Consider the following 22683-nt stretch of genomic DNA (forward strand, 5'->3'; position numbering starts at 1 on the left):
TTCTCCACATCCTCTCCAACACTTGTCATTTGCTGTTTTTTTAATAGTAGCCATTCTGGTGGGTGTGAAATGTTTTCTCATTGAGGTTATGACTTGCATTTCCCTGATTGCTAGTGATGTTGAACATATTTTCATGTGCTTCTTAGTCATTTGTCTATCCTCTTTGGAGAAATTTCTCTTCAAATCTCTGGACCAATTTTCAATTGGTTTGTCTTTTTATTGTTGAATTGTAGGATTTGTTTATATATTCTGGATATTAAACTCTCATTGGATATGTGGTTCCTAAATATTTTCTTCACTTGAGTACACTGTTTTTTCTCTTTTTTGACAAAGTCCTTTTAGAAACAAAATGTTAATTTTGAGGAGGACCCATTTATCTATTTTTTCTATTATTGCTTGTACTTTGGGTGTAAAGTCTAGGAAACCATTGCCTAACTCAAGACCCTAAAGATGTTTCCCTACATTTTCTTCAAAGACTTTCATAGACCTGGTTCTTATATTTAGGTACGTAATCCATTTTGAGTTAGTTTTTGTATATGTTGTGAAATGGGGATCCTCTTTCATTCTTTAGCATACGGATATCCAATTCTCACAGTACCTGTTTGTTGAAGGGACTATTCTTTTCGAATCAAGTGTATTTGGGAGTTATGTCAAAAATTAATTGGCCATAGATGTGAGGCTCTATTTCTGAGCTCTCAGCTTTATTGAATTGGTCAATATATCTATCCTTGTGCTGGCACCATGCTGTTTTGACCACTGTAGCTTTGGAATATGTTTTAAAGTTAGGACGTGTGAGTCCTACAACTTCATTCTTCTTTTTCAAGATGTTTACATCTACATGGGACACTTTACCCTTCCAAATAAATTTGATAATTGGCTTTTCTATTTCTACAAAGTAGGCTGTTGGAATTTTGATTGGAATTGCATTGAATGTATAAATTGTTTGGGGTAGAATTGACGTCTTAACAATACTTAGGCTTCTAAGTCATAAATAAGGAATGTCCTTCCATTTATTTAGGTCTTCCTTAATTTCTTTTAGCAATGTTTTGTAATGTTCTGTGTACAAGTTCTTTACATCTTGGTTAAATTTATTCTGAGATGTTTGGTTCTTTTCATTGTTATTGTAAATGGAATTTTTTTCTTGATTTCCTACTTGGCCTGTTCATTTTGAGTATACAGAAACAGTACTGATTTTTGTGTGTTGATCTTGCACCCTGTCACTTTGCTGAATTCATTTATTAGCTCTAGTAGTTTTATTGTAGATTTTTAAGAATTTTCTGTGTATAGGATCATGTCATCTACAAATAGTGAAACTTTTACTTCTTCCTTTCCCATTTGGATGTCTTTTGTTTCTTTTTCTTGTCTGTTCTGGCTAGAACTTCTAGTACAATGTTGAATAACAGTGGTGAGAGTGAGCATCCTTGTATTGTTCCTAATCCTAAAGGGAAAGCTTTCAGGCTTTCACCATTGATCATGATGTTAGCTGTGGGTTTTTTATACATGCCTTTTATCATGTTGAGGAAGTTTACTATTTTTCTAGGGATTTAGTCAAATCCCTTGTCTGTGTTTTTTTCTTTGTTTTCTTAATGTTGTGTATTGCATTAATTTTCTTATGTTGAACCACCTTTGCATACATGGGATGAAATCCACTTGATTGTGATGTATAATTCTTTTAATGTGCTGTTAGATTCAATTTGCAAGTATTTTGTTGCAACTTTTTTGCACCTATATTTATAAGAAAAATTAGTCTATTATTTTCTTCTCCTGTATAATAGTATCTTTATCTGGCTTTGGTATTAGAGTGATATTGGCCTCACAGAATGAATTAGGCATTGTTCCCTCCTCTTCGGTTTTTTGGAAAAATTTGAGCAGGATTGGTGTTAATTCTTGAAATGATTGGTAGAATTCACCTGTGAAGCCATCTGGTCCTGGATTTTAATTTTGGGGGGGGGGGGGGAGATTTTTAATGACTGATTGAATCTCTTTAGTTGTAATTGGTCTATTGAGAACTTCTGCTTCTTGCAGGTTGTTCATGTGTCTGTGAATTTGTCCATTTCATCTAGGTTGTCTAATTCATTGGCTTAAAGTTTTTCACAGTAGCCTCTTTAGATCATTATTATTTCGGTGGAGTCAGTATGAATGTCCCTCCTCTCATTTATGATTTTATTTATTTGTGTCTTCTCTTTTTTTCTTTGTCTATCTAGCTAAGGGTTTGTCAATTTTACTGATCCTTTCAAAGAACCAACTTTTAGTTTTGTTAATTGTATTTTTTTTTATTCTCAATTTCATTTATTTCTGCTCTAATCTTTGTTATTTCTTTCCTTCTGCTTGGTTTGGGGTTAGTTTGCCATTGCCATTTTTTTCCCTAGTTCCTCCAGGTATGCAGTTAGGTCTTTGATGTTCACTCTTTCTTCTTTTTTAGAGTAAGTGTTTAGGGCTATAATTTTCCCTCTCAGCACTGCCTTGACTGCTTCCCATATGTTTTAATATGTTGTGTTCTCATTTTAATTTGTCTAAAAATATTTACTATTTCCCCTGCAATTTCTTCTTTAAGAGAGTATTATTTAACTTTCAAATATCTGTGGATTTTCCAGTTGTCCTCCTGTTTTTGATTTCCAGTTTCATTCCATAATGGTCAGAGAAAATGCTTTGTATGATTTCAGTCTTTCTAAATTCATTGAGACTTGTTTTGTGACTAAACATGTGGTAAATCCTGCTGTTTTGAGGTATAATACTTCATGTATGTCTGTCATGTCTAGTTCATTTATCACATTATTTATATTATTCCAGATCTCTGTTTCTTTATTGACCTTCTGTCTAGATGTTCTATTTATTGATGACAGTGGTGTATTGAACTCTCCAACGATTATTGTAGATGTGTCTATTCCTCCCTTCAGCTTTACCAATGTTTGCCTTATGAATTTGGGGCACCATAGTTAAGTGCATAAATATTTATGATTGCCATTTCTTCTTGGGGGATTGCTCCTTTATTATTATATAGTGCCTTTCTTTGTCTCTTATAACAGCTTTTGATTTTCAGTCTATTTTGTCCAATATTAGTATAGCAACCTCAGCTCATTTTTTGGTTACTATTTGCCTGGAATATCTTTTTCCAACCTTTCGCTCTCAACTTATTTGTGTCTTTGGGTATAAGGTAAGTATCTTGTAAGCAATATATAGTTAGATCATGCTTTTTATCCATTCTAACAATCTGTGTCTTTTGATTGGGGAGTTTAATATAAAGGCAGTATTTCAGCCATGTTGTCCTCTGGTTTTTATATATTATATCTTTTTTTTTTTTTTTTGGCTCACTTTTCCTTGATTGCAATCTTCTTTTCTGTATAGTTGCTCTTTAATATGTATATGACTAATCCCTTCCTCATTTCTGTTTCTGTATATTTTTAAAATAATTTCTTTGTGGCTCTGAGGTTTATATTGCACAACCTACATCTATAACACACTAATTTGAAAAGATACCAACTTAGCTTCAACAGGATGCCTATTCTCTGAATTTTCATTTGTTTACACTACTCCAAGTCACTCTCTCCTGTCTTTTCCTTTCAATCTACAGAAATCCCTTTAATAATTCTTGTAAGGCAGGCCTTTGTTGACAAACTCTATCAGTTTCTGCTTCTCCTGAATATTTTAAACTCTCTCTCATTTTTGAAGAAGAGTTTTGATGGATAAAGAATTTTGCCTGGAAGTTTTTCTCTTTCAGTACCTGAAATATTATATATTATACCATTACCTTCTTGCCTCCATGGTTTCTGATAAAAAGTTGGCACTTGGTTTTTTATTGAGGATTCCTTATATGTGACAAATTGCTCTTCTCATGTGCTTTCAGAATTCTCTCTCTCTCTTTTATTTTTTTCCAGGAGGTCCTAGGCATTGAACCCAGGGCCTTGTACATGCAAAGCAGGTGTCAACCACTGAGCTACAACTACTTTGATGGTTAGGCTAATGTTTCAACTCAGCCAGGTAATTGTGCCCAGTTGTTTGGTCAAGCAAGCACTGGGTTAATTGTAATACAAGGACATTCATGGGTTTTAGTCATCAGTGAGTTTACTGCACAGATGGCTTAGTACATCTACAGTCAACCAGAGAGTTTGCCATCAGCAATGAGTGACATTTTATCCAATCAGTTGAATGCCTTAAAAGAGGAAGTGACTTCAGCATTCAGAGAGAATTTCCCAGCTCATCTTTGGACAGTCAGTGTCTCCCAGAAACTAAATGAAGTTCCCCAAGGACCTTCAATGGACTTTCGTCAGAGCCCCTGGTTGCAGCTTGCCTGTGGAACCTGGACTTGTGCATCCCACAGTCACATGAGAGGCTTATAAAATCTCATACTATTTACAGATATCTCCTGTTGATTCTGTCCTCTAGAGAACCCTGACTAAAACACCCACTCTGCCAGAATTCTCTTTATCTTTGGCATTTGACATTCAATTTAGTATGTGTCTCAGACTAGGATCTATTAGGATTTATTCTTTGGAATACATTGTGCTTCTTGGACATGTATATCTAAGTCTTTCAGAAGAGTTGGGAAATTTTGGATCATTATTTCCTCAAATATTCTTTTGGTTCATTTTCCTGTCTCCCTCTGGGATACCCATTATGTGTATGTTTGTGTGCTTCATGCTGTCACTTAAATCCTTGAGACACTGCTCAAGTTTTTCTATTCTTTTCTCTATCTGTTCCTCTCACTGTATGATTTCAATTGCCCTGTTTTCTATTTAATTGATTCTTTCTTCAGCCTATTCAAATCTGTTGTTGTGTGCCTCTAGTGTATTTTTCACCTCAACTATTGTGACTTTCATCCCCAAAACTTCTGTATTCTTCTTTGCATGCTATCAAATTCACCTTGCTAACCCAGTGTCTTCTTAATATCCTTTATCTCTTTAGACATATTTTCCTTCATCTCCCTTAATTGGTTTGGGAGTTTTTATTTGAATTTCTCTGATTAGTTTTTCCAAGTTCTGTCTCCTCTGAAATTTTAATTTGTTCCCTTGACTGAGTCATATCTTCCTGCTTCTTCTATGGCTTGTAATTTTTTGCTGATGACTAAGCATCTGATTATCCTGATGAGGGAACTCTGATGGTCAGTTTTTCCCTTTTCTCTAGGGCTTTATTTTTGATTGGCTTTGTGTTGAGACTCTTCTTTGATGCATGGTACAACTTTATTCTGGGCCTTTAGAATAGCCCAAGTTAACAGCTCAGATTTTCTCAGCTTTCCTTATCTGATTCTTGTCCTGGATATGTATAATATTAAAACTATAGGTTTTGTGTAATTGTTTCACTTCCAGGAGAAATCTTCCTGTCCTCTGTTTTTTCTCTGGGAATCTTGATCTGTTCTGTCTGCTTTTGTGCAGAATTTTCTCCCCAGCTCCTAGGGTTTGTTTAAATTCTCTCCCTCTCAGTGCCCCATTTTCCTTACACTCTTCTGTTCTGGGATCCTCCAGACTTACAGCTGTTCAGTACAAAACATCCCCCTTTTTTTCTTGGTGAGGCTTTTCTGCCTCTTTGTTCCCCACTAGGTTATCCCACCCTGGAGAGCCATTTGGGGTCAATCTAAAAAGGTGGGTCACTCCAGAAAAGTCTGTTTTGTTTTTAGGGGGTCCCACCAACAGTAACTGAATGAGTGCGTGCACCCCTTGGCTGCTGCCATTCTGCCAGTTTATCTCTCACCCCCCACCCCGGGGTGCCCTTTTGGATGCAGCACTACTCAGCAGCTTGTGTTCAGCCCTGTGTCTCTGCAACCTTGGGTACCTCTGCCTGATATGTGCATAGGTCTAACTCACTCTGTGAGTTCCTTTTTAGTCTGTGTCCCAGTGGGCGAGACCCACTCCACTGCCTCTGGAGAACATCCAAGCTTCGCACAGGACCAGGTGAAGGGGAGGGGAAGAGGACTGGCCAGTCCAGGACAGACATTTTCTACCTGATATTTTTCTCTTTCTTCAATTCAGCATCTGTGGAGTCCTTCTCCAGTCTCTACCATCCTCCAGAGTTCTAAGCAAGTGGACTCTATCCTTACATTTGCTGAATCTCTGAGATTTTTTTCCTTCATATAATAAACTTTATTTTTAAAGAGGTTTTAAATTGCAGAAAAGTTATGTTAGAAATTTAAGGAATTCTCACATACACCATTCTCTTCCCCTCCCATATCTTCCCCTATTAATAACATCTTACAATAATGTGATACATTTGTTACAGTTGATGAATAAATATTGAGGCATTGCTACTAACCAAGGTCTATAGTTTACATTTAATTCCAATGCCCTAAAAATGCCCTGTGTTCACCTATTCCTCCTTTCCCCTCCCCTCAGGTCCCCTGATAACCACTATCTTTATATCAATGTTACATGTTCTTCCATTACTACAATAATAATGAGTTTATTTTGTCCGTGGTTGCATTCACCCCTTGTATTTGTTCATTCCTCAACCTTGAGGATTTTGGAATGGTGATGCCCAGTCTGCCTCAGATTGAGAGAGTGCTTAAATCTTATGGAGCAGATGGAAGGAAATGTTCTGCTTGCAGTTGTAGATGATCTGACTTTGGGGATGGCGGTTGTCCATCATCATCATTTTGTTTGTTGTCCTAGGTGAATCCGATGAGCTGGAGAATAGGTGTTGGCCACAATTCTGCTGAGATTCAGGGCTCAACCGGCATATGAACAGACTGAAGATAAGTCTCTGGGACATATATTTAACAAGTATAGTGCTAATTACAGGCTCAAATAAAATGGGTAGAAGGATCAGTATATGGACATTATAAATGATTCTAACTCTGTTACATTGAGGAAATAGATGTCATATATTCCAAAATAAGGCCCACCAATGGGATGCTGATTTCAAGCAGTTGTGTACCTTGCCTAAAATGTCTAAATGATTCTAGAGTCCTCAGGAGCACCTCTATTTGTGGCTTTGTTTACTGTAGCAGTGAGATTTGCATGAGACATGCATACCCTCTCAAATGACCTTCCAACTCATTTTGAAAATCTTTTGTATTTAATGTTTCTCTCTTTTGATCAAGGTCTTTTTCCAAATGCATCACTGGTTGGTGCTTGGTGTTAATTCCTTGGTGCCAGGGAGGCTCATCCCCAGGAGCCATGTCCCACCCCAGGGAGAAGGCAGTGCATTTATCTGCTTAATTTGGCTTAGAGAAAGGCCATATTTGAATAACAAGGAGGTTTTTAGGAGGTAACACTTAGGCAATAGTTTTAATTAGGCTGTTTCAATTTTATAAGAATAAGGTTCATAAGTACATGCATTAATATTTAGGGCTTGGCATATTGGTCTGCTTTTTTTTTATTAGGTCCTTGAGAGATTCTTGCCCCTCTATTTCAGAACATAGAAGGACTCCCAGGATGGGAATTTAATATTTTGTTATTTATTGTGTGGGTCTCCACCCACTAAGATAACACCCTATGACAAGATACACACATTCATAGTCCACAGAGGCATACCCCAAGTGCACCCTTCCCCACATCTCCCCCACCACCACCACCCTGCACCAGTGACCCTCCCCTGCCATAAAGAACATTCCTACAATTGTATTGTCCATCACATACCTCCCCTTCCCCAGAGTTCACCTGTTCCTTCCTCCAGCCCTCTCCCCAGCTCCATGGATAGCCCAACCACAGCCCTCACACTCCAACACACCCTACTCACATCCCTGCACCACCAGCACCCCCATCCTCTGCCAGACCACCCTTATCCATCTTATCATAGATTCTGCCCAGATTAAGCATTGGCCCACCACTCTTTATTCTCTGGGGAGGTTTTTTCCAAGGGATATCTTACATTGCTATGTTGATCCATACATTTTGGTTTATCTGAAAAATATAAATTTATAGCTCCTAAATTAAAAATTTCAGCCATGGCTAACTTTTTTTTAAATTTTAATTCAATTTATTTATTTCTCCCTCCCCCCTCATTGTTTGCACTTGCTGTCTGCTCTGTGTCTGTTTGTTGTGTGCTTTCTGCATCTGCTCATCTTCTTTTTAGGAGGCACCAGGAATGAACCTGGAACCTCCCATGTGGCGGGGTAGGCACCTAATCATTTGAGCTACATCCACTCCTTGGTTACTGTGTCTCCTCATTGTGTCGTCTTGTTGCATCAGCTCACCGCACCAGCCCGTCATGCCAGCCTGTTGCATTAGCCCATCATGTCAGCTCACTGCCTTGCTCATTTTCTTTAGGAGGACCAGGAACTGAACCCAGGACCTCCCGTGTGGTAACCAGATGCCCAACTTCTTGAGCCACATCTGCTTCCCCATGGCTAACTCTTTTTTTAAAAAATTCTTCATTTACCTGGCAGGATTTTATATTGGCTAGTTTCTGTCCGGTTTGCTAGAAATGTTAAGAAAAAATAGCAGGGAAGTGGTTGTGGCTCAACTGATAAAGCGTCTGTCTACCATATGGAAGGTCCAGGGTTCAGTACCCAGGGCCTCCTGACCCGTGTGGTGAGCTGACCCATGCACAGGGCTGCCACGCACAAGGAGTGCTGTGCCACACAGGGGTGTCCCCCGCATAGAGGTGCCCCATGAGCAAGGTGTGCGCCCCACAAGGAGAGCCGCCCCGTGTGATAAAAGCACAGCCCGCCCATGAGTGGCATCACACACACAGAGAGCTGACACAGCAAGATGACGCAACAAAAAAAGCAACACAGTTTCCCAGTGCTGCAAGACAAGAATGCAAATGGACACAGAAGAACACAGTGAATGGACACAGAGAGCAGACAACGGCGGGATGGGAGAAGGGATAGGAGAGAGAAATAAATAAATAAATCTTAAAAAAGAAGAAAAAAAGCAGCAGTAAGATTTGCTTTCTCAATGCAAGGCACTCATTCCAGGTCCTGCCCTCTAATCATTGAATCTATTTCATCCAAATTTATCTATCCAGACCCTTGCTTCTAAAAGCACTTGAATCTGGGCCATTCATAGTTTTGGCATATTTTCCGTCTGCATGTGAGATTATCCTGCTCTGCTGTTAAAAATCCATCTTCAGTAAAATGAGGTTGAATGAGTTCTATTCTTTTGAATTCCAATTTTCTGCTCTAGAATTCTCTAAGGGTGTAGGTATCCGTGGTGTTCAACGGTGCTCTAAGTCATGGTTGTTCAAGCCTCGAAATCCAGAGTTCTTGCTTACATCTGTTTCAATGACTTCTGCCGTAAGGATGGGCTTTTACTGTGATACAGGCAGGAAAAGCCGTTCAGTACTGCAATGGGAGAGAGCTGCCAGTCGTGACGGAGGCAAACAGACTGAAAGGGAAGTCCTAGCAATGACTTAAGAAGTCGAAACTTCCTAATTCTCTGTTGTGACTAAACTGTAGGTGATATGAGGTCACGAAAGCAGCAAATCCATGGTGGCATGAATGTGGGGACTCGGACGTAAAAAGAGGGGAGAGGGAAACGGACTTGGCCCAGTGGTTAGGGCGTCCGTCTACCACATAGGAGGTCCGCGGTTCAAGCCCCGGGCCTCCTTGACCCGTGTGGAGCTGGCCCATGCGCAGTGCTGATGCGTGCAAGGAGTGCCGTGCCACGCAGGGGTGTCCCCCGCATGGGGGAGCCCCACGCGCAAGAAGTGCGCCCCATAAGGAGAGCCGCCCAGCGCGAAGGAAAGTACAACCTGCCCAGGAATGGCACTGCACACATGGAGAGCTGACACAGCAAGATGATGCAACAAAAAGAGACACAGATTCCCGTGCCGCTGACAACAACAGAAGCGGACAAAGAAGACACAGCAAATAGACACAGAACAGACAACCGGGGCAGAGGGGAGGAGAGATAGATAGATAGATAGATAGATAGATAGATAGATAGATAGATAGATAGATAGATAGATAAATAAATAAATAAATAAATCTTTAAAAAAAAAAAAAAAAGAGGGGAGAATAAGAAGTCCTTCCAACTAGGTTGCAAAATGATGAGCTTTTCAAAAGCCCTGACTTCCAAAGAAACTAAAATAGCCTTATAGGCCATGATCACTTTGGTGTTCTCAAAGGAAGTTGTTTTAGGTGAGAATTAAAGAGAAGACTCCCAGTATTCCAGCAATAATGAGGCTGCTCACTGCCACATGTACCCGAGGGTCAACTGCGCGTGGGACAGGTGAGAGGAGAAGGGTCGTGCTTGCCTATACTGGCTTAAGAAATCTTAAAGTTACACTCACCACCCATATTTATATATTCCTTTTCACAGTTTTATTATAAATGTGAATATACATATATTCTCCCAGAAACCCACCGAACCCTTAATGGTTATGTCAGAGGAAATACGTCGTGCGGAGGGAGATGGCGTGGAAGACTGTCCCTTTTTACTTCGTATAATTCTGTACCGTTTACTATTTTATGTGCATGTATTATGTTTAAATATATTTGTGTCCTTTGTAATTAATAAGTGGGAACTATGATACCGTAGTTACAAACCTCTCCTGACCTTCTGTGCCGGGAATCAATTTATGAGGAGTAACGCCCTCGTGGCAAGTTTAATGACTAATACCTCTCAGCCTTTGTTATTTAGTGAATTCTAATCCAGAACAAATCATTTTAAAGTAAAATTCCAATGGCGTAGGGATCAGCAATGTTGTTTGTAATATCACTGCCTCTATTTTTATGATTATAAATGCAGCCTGAAATGTAGCTCCATCACAGCCTGCCCGGGGACTCGTGCCCACAGTGCAGAGGTGACTGGTGTCCCTGCCTCAGGGACAGCCTTTGCTTTCCATGTTTGTGCTCCCAGTAGGGCACAAGTGCTGGAAAAGACATTTAAATGGACACAGAGCCCAGAGGACGCAAAATTTACAATATTTTGGTAATTGTAATTGTAAATTGGTGCAGCATCCGCCAGGGAATAAAGCTGCTGTGCGCAGACTCCTAGTTCTGTCTTGACACCCCTTTACAACTCCTCTCACCCCTCAAAATAAGAAAGCATCCTCCCGTCTCCCATTGGGGCCAGGCCTGCTGCTCGTCATCTCATGCTCGTCTCCTGCACGTCGTGTCTACATGTACTTGCCCCGGACTCTTCTTTCACCCGTCACCAGCCACACATGCTGGGGTCAGCTCGTAAGACAGAAGCAGAGGCGCAGGCATTGGGGCCCTCGGCTCAACACTGCACAGAGGAAGCAGGGAAGACTGGGCAGCCGCCAAGGCCCCAGGGAGCCCTTTCAGTCCCCCTGGCAGCTCCGGAGTGCAGACAGTCCTGCAAACTTGTCCCAAGTAGGGGCCAGGACGCCAGACCCGCTCGCCCCCCAGTCCTTGGGCGCAGGCCGGGGTCACACGTTGGACCAGGTGGCTTTTATTCGCCCGTGTCAGCCCAGGGCCACCATCAGGGGAGCTAGAGGCTCAGCCAACACGCGCCTGCGGCCGAGAGAGTGGGTGCTGGCTGGGGTGGCACTCCGGGGCGCCTACCTCTTTCCAACATGTAATGTCAGCGCTTAACCAGGGCCCTTGTTCTGTTCAATTCTTCTGTATGATCTTAATACGGTGCCATGGATAAAAATTCTAGTTCATTCATCAATTCATTCAATTCAACAGCTATGCACTGAGCACCCAGAATAGCATTCTTAGCTCTGATGAGGTGAGAAGGGGTTAGTCATAATGCAGAAGAGCAATAACCACGGCATAAAGTACTTAACGTTGGTGAGGTGGTACCATCGGCAGGTTCTGGGCATCTTATTTATTCCTCATGAGGTAAGCTGTATTTTTGTCCCCACTTTACAGATAGAGAAACTGATGCTTGGAGAGGCTTAGAAATTGCCCTAAAGTCCCTCAGCTGACGAGGTCTGGAGCAGGCACTGAACCCAAACTTCAGACCTGGAAGCCCTAACCACGAGACTCTCCTGCTTTTCCAGGAGGAAAATGGTCTCATGGGAAGAGACTACAAGTCTAAGAGCTGAGGAAGACTCTCAGCAGGTGTGTGCAGGGGGCTGGGGGACAGTGCCGCTGGACGTGGAGACAGCACCCTGCAGCAGGTGATACCAAGAGGTGCCCTGGGTGAGGGGTAAGAGCATTCCAGGCTCAGAGGCTACCTTCCAGAAAAAGCAGAGAAGGGGGTGGAACTGATCTCAAAGTTGCTGGAGCATAAAAATGCAACAGGAGGCAGGAGCAAAATGGGGATGACTGGAGGGCCCGGGGCCCAGGGGGCTGCTGGGACCGAGAAGGGTGGGCAGCTGTGCCCTGCCGCGCCCTGCTGAGGGGCACTTGCTAATCCTAGAGGATGGAAAGTCATTCCAGGTTTAAAGGGGGAGAACCAAGGTGTGCTTTAGAAAGATCCTGCGCTTGGTGGAGGATTTAGGGTGCAGGGCCAGACGGAAGATGTGGGGGGACCAGGAAGAGCTGAGGCTCCAAGTGTCGGGGAGCTGCCTGGGTGTCGGCGGGGCTGCCAGCTTACCTGGAAATCCAGGCCGTGGGGAGGGGAGGCTGGAGGCTGGTGTCTAGGGCAGGTTTGCTTTTATTGAGCTTAAAAAGACAATGGAGGGAAATGGATGTGGCTCAAGCAATTGGGCTCCCGTCTACCATGTGTGAGGTCCAGGGTTCAATGCCCAGGGCCTCCTGGTGAAGGCGAGCTGGCCTGTGTGGTGAGCTGGCCCACGCGGAGTGCTGCCCTGTGTCGGAATGCCGCCCAGTGCCAGAAAGCCGCCCCGCGCAGGAGTGCAGGCCGACATGGAGAGCTGGTGCAGCAAGATGACACAACAAGAGACACAGAGGAGAGAAAATAAGAGGACATAGCACAGGGAGCTGAGGTGGCACAAGACAATGATCGCCTCTCTCCCACTCCAGAAGGTCCCAGGATCGGTTCCCGGAGCCGCCTAATGAGAATACAAGCAGACACAGAAGAACACACAGCAAATAGACACAGAGCAGACAATGGGGGGAACAGAGGGCAGGGGGAGAAATAAGTAAATCAATTTTTAAAAATAAAAAGACTATGGAATACATAAATTAGTTGTCCTCCAGGGACATTCAAAACTGAGGTTCAAATGACAGGTGAGGCTGGATAGAATTTGGAGATTTATTAGAAAGTGGAAGTGAAAACCACCTGGATAAATGGATAAATGGCATTGCTTAAGGCAGGGGCTCTTCATCTTTGTTGGTCCATGGACCCCTTTGCCAGTCAGGTGAAAAACACCAACCTTTTACTAAGTCCACACTATACTGTGTATTATTTAATAAATCTATCACACCCGCACCAACATATCCCCACAAGAATAATGTTTTTGAATTTCAGTTCAAGCTCACAAACCCCTGGTTAAGAACCCCTGGCTTACGGTGAGTCTGAAAAAAAACAGCAAAGGACAGAGGACCGAGCCTTAGGAGTAAGCAGAGAAGAGGAGTTTATAAAGGAGGACAAAGGGTCAGCCAGGGGGAGGGGTGCACAGTGCCCAGAGAAAAATTTAAAAATACCAGAGGAGGGAGCAGATGTGGCTCAATGGATAGAGTGTCCGCCTACCACATGGGAGGTCCCGGGTTCAAACCCAGGGCCTCCTGACCCGCGTGGTGAGCTGGCCCACGCGCAGTGCTGCTGTACGTAAGGAGTGCCGTACCACGCAGGGGTGTCCCCCACGAAGCGGAACCCCATGCACAAGGAGTGCACCCTGTAAGGAGAGCCACCCAGCATGGAAAAAGCGCAGCCTGCCCAGGAGTGATGCCACACACACGGAGAGCTGATGCAGCAAGATGACACAACAAAAAGAGGCAGATTGCTGGTACCGCTGACAAGAATACAAGCAGACACAGGAACACATGGCGAGTAGACACAAAAAGCAGATAACTGGGGATGGGGGGAAAGGGGAGAGAAATAAACAAAAAATAAATCTTAAAAAAAAAATACCAGAGGAGGGAGCAGATGTGGCTCAAGCAATTAGCACCTGCTCCCCACATGGCAGGTCCTGAGTTCAGTTCCTGGTGCCTCCTAAAGAAGATGAGCAGATGCCACAACCAGCAGACCCTGCAACCAGCAGATGCCACAACCGCTGCAATGAGCAGATGACGCAACCACCAGACGATGCAACTAGCAGATGATGCAACCAGCAGAGAGTGGAAGTGGCTCAAGCAGTTGAGCACTTGCCTCCCACATGGGAGGTCCCCAGTTCAGTTCCTGGTGCCTCCTAAAAGACAAGCAGACATGGAGCAGACAGATGAAGGAACCATCTCAGGGGGTGAGGGGGTGATAAAAACAATAAACAAAAAAAAACTTTAAAAATAAAAATAAAAATACCAGAGGAGTCACCAGTGTCAAAGCATCAACTAAGTCAGGTAAGTCAAAAGCTGAAAAGTGTTGAGAGTTTGGCAACATGGGATTCATTGCTGACCATTCCCAGAGTGGCCTCTTAGAAGTGGAAAGGATGGGAATCCAATTACCCTGTGTGGGAAAGATGAATGGTGTTGAGAATTCTCTTAAGAAACATGAAGGTAAACAAGCACAAACCGGGAGCTGGATAGTACACATTTAAGTACACAAGAAGAAGAGAAGAGGGTTTGGACTAACCACTGCAGAAAACGGGAGGGCAAATTGGCCAGGGGATAAAGGTATAAGGATTATGCAATGTCACTGAGCCAGCCTATGGTAAAATTTACCTTGCCTGGGGTTCTTCCCCGAGGGCTGTATGTGTTTGCATAGCAATGTTGCATGACCCCGGATGATAGATGAATTGGATAGAGGGTTGTGAGTTTGTTTGGGGCAGGTAGGTCAGAAGGAAGCAGTGTCAAGAAATTTCAGGGTGTTGCTAAGAGAGCAGTTGAGTCTATAAGAAGGATGTCTCATGCTGGGATAAATCAGGTTTCTGGAATAAAGTGAGATTATGAAGGAACTGGAGATCTTGATGATGTTGAAAGTATATATTCGAAAGCAGATATGGCTCAATGGATAAAGTGTCCGCCTACTACAAGGTAGAATTTGAGGTTTAAGAATCCAGAGGCTTAGCCATTCCAGAGAATGACTAGGTTCAGAGTTTGGTTTTCAAGTTGGAGCAGAGATGAAGGTCATTAGAATGGCAATGATCTATAAGTTCCCACGTTACAGAATCATATCAAGTGAAATAGTTATACATATTTCCTAGCAGTGCCAAGCACTGATGGATTTTCTTTTTGTTGTAAAAACAACTTTGGAGAATAGAGAATCATTCACCTTCCTCCCACCTAACACAACTCATGCTTTTGACTGGTATATTGTCTTCAACATGTTGCACATAGATACAGTCACAGCTTTGTATGGTTATCTGACTGTTTTCTTCCCAGTCTAATACTATAATATAAGCATTTTCCTGTGCTTTAACATAGCTTTGTAATTAATTGATGGGTTCTTAATAAGTGTTTCAAATTACAATTTTGGGATACTCCAGTTCATAGATCAATATCTTCACTTATATGACGCCAAAGAAGAGGACCGTGACACTTGAACCAAATTACTGTCGTTCCACGAACCATCCAGCCTGGAGGATTTTTTAGTATCCTTAAAATAAATCTTTTTTAACCCTTTGGTCCCAAGTAGAAAAGTGAGAAACCAATGAAATTCTATAAGGGTCTTACCTTATTTTACAGGTGAGACCATATAGAGTGTCTTCCATTGCCTTCATAAGGGGAGTCCTAGGCCTGGTGGAGAGACTGACAGTGTAGTCCTCACACTGCAGAGACACAGAACTTGATTTTGCACCTTTCCCTCAGATCCTTGACTCATCAGTCCTACCTAGGATGATTGATAAAAACGTCTCATATTTCTTTGTTGAAATTCTAGAGGATTAACTTTTTATAAAATATGTTTTTTATTTATTTTTTTTATTTTTAATTTTTTTAAAGATTTATTTATTTATTTTATTTCCCCCCCTCCCCTGGTTGTCTGTTCTTGGTGTCTATTTGCTGCGTCTTGTTTCTTTGTCCACTTCTGTTGTCGTCAGCGGCACGGGAAATGTGAGCAGTGCCATTCCTGGGCAGGCTGCACTTTCTTTTCACACTGGGCGGCTTTCCTCATGGGCGCACTCCTTGCGCGTGGGGCTCCCCCACGCGGGGGACACCCTTGCGTGGCACGGCACTCCTTGCGCGCATCAGCACTGCACATGGCCAGCTCCACACGGGTCAAGGAGGCCCGGGGTTTGAACCGCGGACCTCCCATATGGTAGACGGACGCCCTAACCACTGGGCCAAAGTCCGTTTCCCTGTTTTTTATTTATTTTTAAAAGATAATAGATCAACAAAATGCTACATTAAAAAAATATGAGATTCCCAAATGCCCAGCACCAACCACAGGTTCAATAAGAGACAGAAGAAACATGTGTAAAGAAGTTACAGCTGAGTCCACCTCCATCACACTCAGGAGCACAAATTCCAAAGTAGGGCCCACTGGAAGGCACCAGATCCTGGAGCCATCTGCCATGACCTAGGACCTGTGTGTCTCCATAGCCCTCAGAAGCACCACTACTTGGGGTTGCATCTACTTTGGCTGTCTCTGAGATCCTGCTGAGATGTGCATAAGCATCACCCCTCTTATGACCTCCCAACACATTTTGAAGTCTCTTAGCCATATAATCTCATTTGTCTTTACCATTTCCCCCTTTTATTCAAGGTCTTTTTCCAGTTGCATCACCAGCTGGTTCTTGGTAGTAATCCCTCAGTGCCAGGGAGGCTCATCCCTGGGAGTCATGTCCCATGCTGTGGAGAAGGTAATGCATTTATATGCTGCTTGGTTTAGAGAGTGGCCACATTTGAGCAACTTGGAGGCTCTCAGGAAGTAACTCTTAGGCACCTTGCAAAACTAGGCCAAATTGAAATTTCAAGCACACGAGGCTAATAAGCATAGTCGTCAGTATCAAGGACCCATCAATGAACCATTCTTCTGCACTGGTCATTGCCCTTGCACTTGGAGGATTGTTACTGTTCCATTGGAGAATGCAGCAGAGCTCCCCAGGATGGGAACCCAGCACTCTAGAGGATTAACATTTTACCATACAGATACAATAAAGTGTGCGTACATCCCATCTTGTAGGTGTATCAAGAGATTGAGCCCAATTAGGAGGCAACTTTGACCACTACTTATGGCAGAGACCAGGGAGCATTTATCCTATATACCTCTTCTTCACTAATAGAATTGTTTTAAAGTGTGTCTATGTGCATAGCCAAAGATTATATTTCTCAGCTCCCTTACAACTAGAGGTGACCAATGAAACACTGCAGTGATTTTTTGAGTAGCCTTCCCAGAAAGCTCTTCAAAGGGAACTGATTCATCTGGATTCCCCTTTTACCTTTTCCCCTTTCTTCTTCATTACTTTAGTTGAAATATGATGGCTGGAGCTTCAGCAACTATTTGCAACCATGAGGAAACCTGGAGACCATCTACTTGCTAAGGATACTAGAGTAGAAATGTAGAAGGAACCTGGAGGCATTGACTACCTTGTATAATTAATATACAACCCTGGACTGCCTACTTCCAGATTTATATTTGTGGGGGAAAAAAACTTCTAATTTTTAAGAAGTCATTGTTAGGTTATTAACAATTGTTATTAACAATTTGGTAATTTCTAACAGGCACACATATGGCAGAGGTAAAATGAGGGATATAGCAATTGAGACAGAAGGTGGGGAAGGTTGAGTTGAAGAAGAAGGAAGCAGTGAAGATGAAATCATTCCTTCTTAGGCTGGGAATAAAAACCAGGGCAGTGGATCTGAGAGGAAAATAAAAATCATGTTAGTGTGGGAGGTACTAAGGAACGTGGATTGGCTGGACTTGTTTTGTTGTGAGCCTTCAGGCATGGCAGCCAATTACTCTGTGCTTGAGTTTTTCCCCTTTCAAAAGCACAGTGTGTGCGTGTAAATAAAATGAATGTTTACGACAACACACACAACATGTGTTTGTGACATGCTTGGAGACTGTTGGCGGACAACACTGTCAGTGGCACAGGAGCTTTAACCCCATACAACACTGGTCTCCCTTCATAAGGTTGTTAGAAGAATAACAGCTCTAAAAGGGATTACTGTTCCACAGCCTTTCGTCAGTTAATGCCCACAGTTCTTGTGTGAACAGAATTGCTCTTCATGCCGTACTTGACTGGGTCCCTCACGGGAGACGAAGCCCGCGGCACCTGCTGCCTGGCAGGGGTCCCTCACCATGTTCTGTACTCTCGTGCTGGGTTGGCTGATGGATTACTGGGTCAGTAAAGCTTTGGTTGTAAACTTTTACCAAACGATGCCATAATAGGAGTACAACCATCTTCAGATGGTTACGGTTCAGAAAGTTACACTGGCTGATTGGTCACTCAATCACCAGGAGGCAACGTTTAACCATCTGTGTACCACGGTGTACGTGTAGGAAAGAGGAAGTAGCACATTGCTCTCTCCCCTTTTCTTCCAACACCTGCCTAAGCCTCCACTTAACTGACCCTTTCCCTCCCTACTCGCTTTCCCATGACTCAGCTCCTGTCTTTTAGAGTCTTTAATTGTTTCTCAGGTTTCTCCTGCAGCCACTTAGCATTTCAGCGCAAGGCTAATCTTTCAGTAACGCAACGCCTTGAGTCCAGGCCTTCACCTCCGCCAGCACTCTCAGCCTGCTTTGACTCTGGCACCCTGACTTCATTCTCTAAAACCTGGTGCCGCTTAGGAGAAACACAGCAGGCTGTGCGCAGAGCAGGAGAGCCAGCGCGCAGCTCCCGAGGCAGGGAGCCGGGGGCGGGAGGCTGTGGGAGGCAGGCTCCAAGCGTCCCTGCTCCGGGACCGGGGCGGGCGCCTCCTGCCCGGCTTCCCCGGGTCTCCCAGTCTTGGGGTGCGGGGGGGGGGGGTGCAGCGAGGGGGGGGGCCCTCCTCTAGCTGGGGGCATCAAAGGGAACCTCCTTCCCAGGAGAGGCGGTGACCAGCCTGGCGCTTGGGCCGCCGGCCCGTCTGCGGGCAGCGCTGAAGGCCACCGGAGCTGACCTTGGACCACGACGCCGTGGCTCTCCACCACGTGTCACGACGAGGGACAAGTGGACTCCTCTACTGAAATTAAAGCCCGACCAGCTGTAAGAGGAACATTCACGCTCCGCCTGGAAAGATCAGCGGCTGCTTCCAGCGAGGCGCAGCCTGGTAGTAAAGCCCCCCAGGTGAAGGGAGACGCCGCTGCGGGGTGGGTAGGCGGTTAGCACCTGCCGCGGCCGACAGGACGCGGGGACAGAAGAGCAGAAAACGCCAGCGACGAGTAAGGAGCAAGCGAGCCCGTGGAGGGGCTGGGGGAGCAGCCTCCCGGGGCAGACCCGCCGCGCCCCCCGAGCCCGCGCAGACCTCCCCGCGGGGACGGGGCGGGGGACGGGAAAGGCCCGCGGATTCCACTGCGCCACGGGCGTTCGGACCGTCCTGAGCGAGGGTTCCCTCGTCTGTAAAAAGGGTGAGAAGCGCCTGCAGGTTAGGGGCTGTTGAGCAAAAACATACAGAAAGTCTCTGCCCTACAAAGGAGACGCTCTGTATGCGGTAAATATTGTTATAAACATAACGAGTCTCCAGCCTGCTCCCAAAACACACCAAGAGAGAGATGAGGGGAGGGCAGGGAGGGGCAGGGCGGGGCAGGGAAAGGGGAGGGGAGGGGAGGGGGAGGGGAAAAGATAAGGGAGGGGAAGGGAGAGGAGGAGAGGGCAAGGGGAGGGGAAGGGAGGGGAAGGGAGGGCAGGGCGGGTGAGAGTAGGAGGGCAGGGCGGGTGAGAGTAGGAGGGGAGGGGAGAGGATGAGGGGAGGGGGAGGGGAAGGGATAAGGGAGGGCAGGGCAGAGGAAGGGAGGGGAGGGGATAAGGGATAGGAGGAGAGGGAAGGGGGAGGGGAGGGCAGGGCAGGGGAGGAGAGGAGGGAAGGGGAGGGGAGGGAAAAAGGGGGGAGGGGAGGGGAGAGCAGAGCAGAGCAGGGGAGGGGAGGGGAGGGGAGAGGGGAAGCTCCGGCTGCTCGATCAGCGGCTCCAGTGCAGAGGAGACGCGTCACTGTCTCAGGGGCTGCATGAGGAATTTCCCCCCCACCCCAGCAGGAGCGGTGGCGTCCTCCCCCGCCTCCCCTGGACCACCGGCCGCGAGCCCCCCTGCCGCCCCCGGCACAGTGTCTGCCTCCCCGGGGCTTCCACCGCGCCCTGTCTTAGGCCTGGCTCTTCCACGCCAGCCCCGCGGCTGCGCCCCCGCCTCGGGTGGCCCCAGGCCCGCTGCCCGGCCCGCTGCAGGCCCCCTTCCCGCTGCTGCTGGGAGGGCACCTGCTGGGCACACGCAGCTGGGTCCCCGGGGGGCTGCGCTGGGTCCAGGGAGCTGCCGTGCCCGCGTCGGGCGCCCGCGCCGCGTGGCACCCAGACGTGGGTCCCAGGCCCTGCTCCGTGTCCCACCCAGGACCCCTGAAGGGCCTGCAGCTGCAGCGGGCCCAGGGCGCTCTGAACGGGGCAGCTCTTTCCTGCTTTCCTCTCTGCACTAGACTGAATGATTGGTCCCAAAAGGTACGTCCATATCCCAACCCCCAGAAATTGTGGGTGGGACCTTTTTTGGGGGTGGGGGGAGAGGCCTCTGAGATGCAATTACATTACCCTAGATAATGTATCATCCAGGTGGGTCGTAAACCCAGTAACAAATGTCCTTCAAGCACTGAAAGAGGAGAGGGCAGTATGAGCAGAGGCAGGGATCAGAGCAGCAGCTGCGAGGGGCGGAGCCCAGCAGCCCCCAGGAACCAGAGGCCAGGGGTCTCTGCAGGTGGCCCTGCCCTGCCTGCACCTTCGTTTTGACTTCCTGCCTCCAGGCTGGGAGAGAACACCTTTCTCTTGGGGTATTTGCTACAGCCCCCACAGGAGAGGAACACATTCTGTAACGGGTGTTGTTCTCTCCAGTAAACTTCCTGTGTGCAAATCTCCCTCTCAGCCTCCACTGAGAGCCCCAGTGGGCTCCTGGCCTTGACCTGTATGAAAGGGCCAGTCCACTTACAGCCTCTCAGGGAGAACCTGTGGGATGGGGGTGGGGGTGGGGGGGTGGGAGGGTTGTAGGCACTACCTACTCACCAGAAGCAGAGCTTGCCTTGGAGGCAGCCTGGTGGAGGAAGGAAGGCTCTAGATGACTGACCCTGCTGATTATAGGATGTTGCACAAGCCCCTTTACCTCTGTGTCCTTAGCATCCGCCCTGTACAATGGGGTCCTCAGAGTACCTACCTCCTAAGGTGACTGGGAGGACCGAGTGGTACAGAGCTTGCCTTGCTCCTGGTACAGGGTGTACATTCAGTAAATTTAAGCTATCCTAAAATATCTGGATGGTCCACAATTACCTGTACTTAGAGACACCCAGGTTATCACAGTGCTTGTATCAGTTCATTGCACATTTCTATCTCCACTCTATGAGATAAGTTTCTTGAGGGCAAGGGAATGTTTAATGATTAAACTAATACTAATCCACACATTTGTATATTTATACGTGGCTGTGTATCCATAAATGCACGCGTGTTTACATGGAGGATGTGCATGTGCCAATGTATCTATCTGAAACTAGATCCATTTGTGCAAGGACAACCCTAGAGAGAATCAGACTGCAACGACCCTGGGCAGCACAGCTGGAAGGGACAAGCCTGCTGCTCTGCTGAGCTCTCCAGCCCGCTGCCCTTGCCCCAACAAGGCCCTCTGCCGGGGCCCAGTCAGCTTCGGCCCACAGATAAAGCTGTACCACGAGGCAAAGGATTACCCTGCTATCTGCTTCCCAGAACTGTGAGCGTTAATAACCCTTCTGATTTGGAAGGTTGTAACTCTGACATGTTTTATACTCGTGAAGGGATTGAAGCAGAGACAATAATGCATGCTGGGTGACCCCCTCAATTAAATCCCTTTCTTTATTAAATTCATTTAAAGTGCCCTGAAGTCAACAAGTTGGTGGGTGAGCATGAATTAACCAAGAGTTCCTTGGCCAAACAGTTTCTAAAAATTAATACCATTAAAAACTATGGTATCCCTATTACCTATAGCATAGTTATTATTTTCTGAATAAGGTTGACAGCGGTTTTGGTTTTTTTCCAACTATCTAGGGAGATATTACATTAACATTATAAAAATTTAAATTGCAGAAAACATTCGAAGACGTGTAATTTAAAAAGAGACACAGATTCTGGGTGCCACTGACAAGAATACAAGTGGACACAGAAAGCAGACAACTGGGGGGTGGTGCAGGGAAAGGGAGAGAAATAAATAAATCTTTTTTTAAAAAAAAGGAAGATGTGTAATTTAACCTCTCACTTTTTCTTCATTGTTCTTAAATTTGCTTATTCAGCATAACTTTTTTGGATGCAGTTTATATTAATGGTTTAAAAATAGAGACATTTTTGCAGTTTCCATGAAAATTATAATATTGTTTTTCATTGAGCTATTTAAATTTTTGTTCCAGTTTTCTGCAAAAATATGGAGTGCTTTACAAATTTGTGTGTCATCCTTGCTCGGGGGCCATGCTAATCTTCTCTGTAACATTCCAACTTCAGCATATGTGCTGCTGAAGTGAGCACTGAGCTGTTTAAATTTGTACCCCTACAAGCTATATATCAGAACATATCTCACACCAAATAATATTACCATCTCTTAGTTACCTTTTAAAGTTTTAAGTAGAAACTGAATCACTGATGTTCTAATTATCATTTCTTTTTTATTTAGTTTTAAAAAATTTCTCAAGAAGCTTTATTTATTTTTTTTTTTTAAGATTTATTTTATTTATTTAATTTCCCCCCTCCCCTGGTTGTCTGTTCT

The 22683-nt window shown here is 45.1% G+C and overlaps 1 non-coding gene across 1 annotated transcript; it reads right to left on the reverse strand.

Annotated features, from left to right (window-relative positions):
- Positions 1-22338: 22338 nt before the first annotated feature.
- Positions 22339-22445, reverse strand: LOC111761003 (U6 spliceosomal RNA). The gene has a single exon (XR_002794495.1). It is a non-coding gene; the product is annotated as a U6 spliceosomal RNA (small nuclear RNA).
- Between the last annotated feature and the right edge of the window lie 238 nt (positions 22446-22683).

The sequence above is a fragment of the Dasypus novemcinctus genome, chromosome 20 (assembly GCF_030445035.2).
Source record: "Dasypus novemcinctus isolate mDasNov1 chromosome 20, mDasNov1.1.hap2, whole genome shotgun sequence".
Lineage (NCBI taxonomy): Eukaryota > Metazoa > Chordata > Mammalia > Cingulata > Dasypodidae > Dasypus > Dasypus novemcinctus.